Below are 6,130 nucleotides of genomic sequence, written 5' to 3'. Positions count from 1 at the left end.
CAACATTCAAAGTACTAAAAGTAAAAAATTGCCAGCCAAGAATCCTATGTCCAAAAGATTATCTTTCAAAAATAAAGACTATGGGGCTGGGGAGATGTGCTTCCCTGGCAAGTGCAAGGATCTGAGTTCAATCCCCAGTTCCACAAAAAAATAAAAATTAAAAATAAAGACCAAATAAATGCTGCAAAATGAAATGACAACCCACAGAATGGGTGAAAAAGCAAATAATAAACCTGGTAAGGAACTATAAAGAAAAAAGAATAAAAGATAATCCAGTTAAAAATATGGTCAAGGACTTAAAGAAATTTCTCCAAAGAAGGTATGCAATTGACCAACAAGCACATTTAAAGTAATGTGTAATGAAAGAAATATAAGTTAAAAAATACAACTCCACACTAGCTGGCTATAATAAAAGATGGGTAATAACAAGTGTTGACAAGATAATGGAAAACCTGGAATACATGTACACCTCATAAACATAAGGTAAATATAAAAGTGGTGCACCCCCTTGAAACGTTTGACAGTTCCTCAAAATGTTAAATGTAATATAACCACATTTCCTAGCAATTCCACTTCACTATGTACTGAAGAGAAATGAAAGTATATATTCACACAAAACCTGTACATGAATATTCATTGCAGAAGAATTATTTCTAATAACCAAAAATAGAAATGATTCAAACATACAGCCATTGATCAATAAATAAAAAAAAATATTTTATTTTGAGAAGTGCATTCATACAATAGTACATTATTAAGCAGTAAAAAAGATTTAGATATCATAATATACACCATGACCTACATAAAGGTCATATGCTAAAATGAAAATATGCTAAGTAAAAGGAGTCAGTCATGAAGTTATCACATATTATATGGATTGATATAAAATGTCTAGAACATGAAGATCTGTAGAGACAGAAAGTAGGTTAGTGAAGGGGAAGTAGGAGGAAGTGGGGGTAATCATGAGTGACTGCTCCTGGACATGGAGCTTCATTAGGGAGTGATGAGTATGTTTTAAACTTACAACATGCTGATCGCTGCATTGCTGTGTAAATATGCTCAAAGTTGCTGAACTGTGCATGCTAAATGGCAAAATTATCAGCACATCTACTGTATTTCAATAAAGATGTTTAAAAGGTTCACATTAAGATAACCCCAGAAATTAAATGCACAGACATTTCAAAGTAAAATGCTAGCATAACTATGTCCCAAATTTGAAAAAATATATATTAATTTATCGAGAAACAGCAATGAGACAGTTTCAATACCGATCAATAGGATATTTTCAATGATTAATACATTTCACATTGTTATCTTCTTAGTGGTTATTCATAGTACAAGATGCAGACATGATATCCTGTCCATATACTATTAGTACAAATCTTTCTTCTCATTGAATTAAGAGAAAGTAGCTGTATATCTATCCTAACTATTCTGTATATAAAGATACAAAATAGTCCTTCATATCCCCTTTTTCCCTCAATTTTGTTAGAAATGGGTATTCCATTGCCACTTAAATACTGTAGGTATGTGAGTTCAGCAAAATAATCCAATATAGTCCAGTAGTCCATAATAGTAGTAGGTTATTCATAGGAATGGCAATGTCAGAAGTTGTTGACTTGAGCCTTTCAAAGCTGAGCATATTAGTATGGCTTTACTTTTTGACAGAAGGTGTTTTTTTGTTTGGGCTCACTCAGAATGCCTTCAGGGCAGGCTTGGCTGGCTTGAGTTCTGGGAATCAAACCACAGCAATCTGAGCTAACTGATTGTTTAAGCAGGCTCTTAAATAACTGAGCTAAGGGGCAGGCCTCCATGGCTTTACTTTTTATACCTCATTTTTATACTTTTATGCTGGTTGGTTAAGACCAAGATAAAGAAAGACCTATATAACAAGAAATGTATCTTTTGTATCTGATAAGGTCAGTCAAGTGCCCTCAGGATTTATCCTGTTACCCTGTACCACAGTTTGCAGATCCTTTATCAATGTCATCCATGTGAATGAGTCACCGCCATTGCTTGAGCAATTTGCTGTCTGTAAAAGCCTGAGAGAATGTTTTCTCTCCATGTGACTCTCCTTAAGCACACTCTACATCATCAATCACATTGCTCTGTGGCCCCGTAATCTCCTTGATCAGAATATTTGGGACACAACTGAATTACAGGATGTTATAGTACAGGTTCTCCTATGTCTTGAGTCCTCACTGACCTTGAATGGCTAGGGCCAAAATGTTGGCTGTCCTTGAAGCCCTTCTTTCTCTCTAATTTTTGGTCTGCAAACTTAGGTTCTTAACCCTCCAGAAGAGACTCTTACCAAATTCGAAAATTATAAATTCACTTCCTTTGGACATTAATTATTCCTGACTTCTTTCCTGAATTCAGCTCTCCTTTCCAGCTGCCCATAGGGCTTCTACCTGGAGGAGTTCCTGTCAGGTGCTCATGCTCACAAATTGCCCCAATCTGGTCCTTCACTTCAGTACTGATGACCAGCGCACCATTTCCGTAACCTTATAGGTTGAAAATCTCCATACCTTTTCCAACTCCTGTGCCTCCCTTCTTCATGAACACAAGTAACTTCACCTCTGCCCAAAGGTGACTGCTCACCACTCCCTTCAGAGACCACTGCTGCTGCTGCCTCTCTTCATACTCTTGATTTTGTCCCTGAGTCAATAGCAGCCTAACCTCTCCCACCAACTTGCCTTCATGTCAGGTTTACAGTTCCAGAAAGATCCTTACTCATGTCATACTAAGACTCAACAACTGTTTTAGTCCAATCAGCGTGTTATAATTAAAAAAGATAATAATAAGCTGAGTATGATGGATGTCTTAGTTACTTTTCTTGTTGCTGAGACAAAATGTCCAACATCCAAAGTTAAAGAAGGAAAGGTTTACTTAGCCCACAGTTTATAAAGGTTCTAGTCCATAATTGGCTGGCTCTAAGGAGGTGGCATATGGCTGAAAGGGACAACCATTCATGACAGCAGAAGACAGCAAAAGCAACAAGATCAAAAAGGGTGAAGCAAGACTCTTCTGCCCCTTTTATCTTATCCAAGTGCTGGAACTAGGGCAGTGTCAATCCATTCAGGGTACAGATCCAGCAATCACTGCACTATGAGTCAAATATACACTACATTCAGCTGCCTCAGCAAAGCTTACCCTCCATGACTACATAAGGCTTTTGGGGGAACATCCAGACACAAGCCAAAACAATTGTGAACATCTGTAACCTCAGCACTCAGGAGGCTTAAGCAAGAGATAGTCATGAGTTCAATGCCAGTCTGAGCTACATAGTGAGTTCAGGACCAGTCTTACATAGCAAGACCCTATAAATAAATAAATAAGCAAGCTTATAGGTAATTTCAATTTATTTCTCACACTTCTGGATGCTGAAAAGCCCAAAATCAAGATATTAGCAGATTCAGTGTCTGTTATGGGTCCATGTCCAGATATATAAATGGAGGCCTCTCCTTGTGTCTTCACATGGTGGAAGGGGCAGGCTGGCTCCAAGTCTCTCTTAGAAATGAACTAATCCCAAACATGAAGGATCCACATTCATGACCTCATCTCATCCCAGTGAACTGTCCTCCAGATTTTGTCACCTTGAGGTTAGGATTTCAAGCTATGAATTTGTACAGGGCACAAACATTCAGGCCATGACTACTCCCAGCAGCTCCCTTGCTTATTCAGTAACAACCAAATTTCTTCACCTGGAAATTCAGGACTTTCTATGGTTATTATTTCCCTTTCCAAATTATCTTTGTCGTACTTAGTCTTTCACAACATTCTATAATTTAAGCACATTTTTTAGTTTCACTAATATCCCCACTTCCTTGCTTTTGCAAATGTTTCCCCTGTCACCTTATACATAATTTCTTCTTGACCATGGATGTCCAAATTCAGGGCTCATGTCCTCCATGAAGCTACTTACAAACTATAAGTGATGTCCTCCATCTTTTCTATATTCAGAACATTCATCATAAACCACTCATGACTCGGACTATTGTCCATCCAATATTAAACTTAATCAATTTATATATTTTATGACAACTTCATGCCACCTTCCTTTACTCAATGTTCATTTAATCTTTACCATAGGGTTCTTGAGATTTAATCCATGCCAAATCTGTAATTCTCAGAGGTTATAACAAAATACGAGGTACTAGTAAAATGCTAGATAAATGTTCATGTAAACAAGGAGAGACAAGTCAGCTAACATACCCCAGACTGTAGGCATCTGCACTCTCCTTTGGAAGTTGGACAGATATTACTCTGATGCAAATGGGATCAGAGAAGTGCAGCAATAAACAAGGCCCCAAATGGAGCATGCAGGTGATGTTTAGCAACTTCAGAAAATTAGAAAAGGCTACTTTTTTCTCCATAATTTTATTGAGAAACAAATAGCAATGAGACAGTTTCAAACCAAATTGGTAGGACAGTTTCAATAATCAACACATTGCATACATTCTTCCTAGTGCTTAACTGCTGTACAACATGCAAACATGACATCCTATTTACAAACACCATTAGAACAAATCCCTCTATACATTAAGAGAATGTAACTATATACCTAACCTAACCACTTTGAATACACAGATACAAAATGGACATTCATCTGTACCCCCTTTTTTTTAAGTTCCATTATTTGAATATTATAGGTGTGTAAACTCAGCAAAATATTCTAAAAGAGTCCAGTATCCCATAATAGTATTGGGTCTTCTGCTTGACTACCAATGTCAGAAATAGTTGACCTGAGTCCCCTACAGCTAAACATAACAGCATGGCTTCTTATAGCTTGTATTTATACTTTTCTGCTGGATGGTTAAGACCAAGGTAAAGCAGGACTTATGCAACAAGAGTTGTAGCTTTTGGGTCTGACAAGGTCAGTGAAATCCCCGCAGGATTTATCCTGAGATCCTGTACCTCAGATTGTAGAACTTTTGTCAGTGGCAGCCATGTGGATGACACACGGCCATTGCTTGGCAAATGTGATCTCTGTGAGAGCCTGAGAGAATGTTTTCTCTCCATTTAACTCTCTTTATGCACACTCTACATCATTGATCACTTTCCACTTTGGCCTCATAATCTCCTTGATCAGAAAATTTGGGACACTACCAAGTTACATAATGTTACAGTGCAAGTTCTCATATGTCCTGAGTCTAAATTGACCTTCGAAGGCTAGGGTCAAAATGTTGGCTTTCCTTGCAGCCCTCTTTCTCTAATTTTGGTCTGTAAATGTAGGTTGTTAACAATCCAGAAGACAACCTTATTGTTATTATCTTACAAATTAGGCTGCTAAGCTTAATCTTACCATCTGCTCTAAGCTTAATCTTACCATCTGTCTAAGCTTAATCTTACCATCTGTCTATCAAACATCTTAAGCATAATAAGGAACAGGTATTTTTCATCAAGTATTGATATGTTTAACTTTAAGTCCCTACAGAATATGATGAAAAAACATTTAAAAAATTAAAATATATTCTAAAAATAGGCATAAAGAATTACATACATCTTATGTTTACACATATGTCCAAAAATCTAACCATATAATACCTTGAAGCAGGACACTACCACAATATTCCTTTTCCTGTCTCTTGCCTTCATTCACCACCCCCTTCTTTTTGAATAATCATCTACCCAAGAGACAGCACAGCAACTGGCATGTCATGACAAGCAGTCTCTATTCAGAAGACCAGAATGAGAGGCACTCCAAGATGAAACTATTATTACAGATTACCAACTTCAGTGCAGTTGCTTAGTTCACAGGTATCAGTATATATAGTTAGCCAGGGTAAGAATCTTTCAAATTAACTGCTAGATTCAAAAATCTTCTAGAGAGTCTCAGGACCATTCCATTGCCCATCTTCTACATATAACTGTATAGCTTGACATTGTCATGTTTCGTAGCTCTTCTAATTTCCCTCTCTTAATTAGTTAGTCCTCGAGATGCTGATTTCCTTTTACTTGTATCATACCTTTCAATTTGTATTTCTTCTTTTGAGTTCTTATGCTAGGGAAACGATATGATATTTATGCATGTGTGTCTGGTTTATTTCACTTATGAGTGAAAGGGCATCCACTTCAATATAAAGTGTTCGAGTTTATCATTCTTAATACTTGAATAATACTCCATTGC

The sequence above is a fragment of the Octodon degus genome, unplaced genomic scaffold, assembly GCF_000260255.1.
Source record: "Octodon degus isolate 3935 unplaced genomic scaffold, OctDeg1.0 scaffold00060, whole genome shotgun sequence".
Lineage (NCBI taxonomy): Eukaryota > Metazoa > Chordata > Mammalia > Rodentia > Octodontidae > Octodon > Octodon degus.
The sequence above is the reverse complement of the archived record's forward strand: the minus strand, read 5'-3'. Positions refer to the sequence as shown.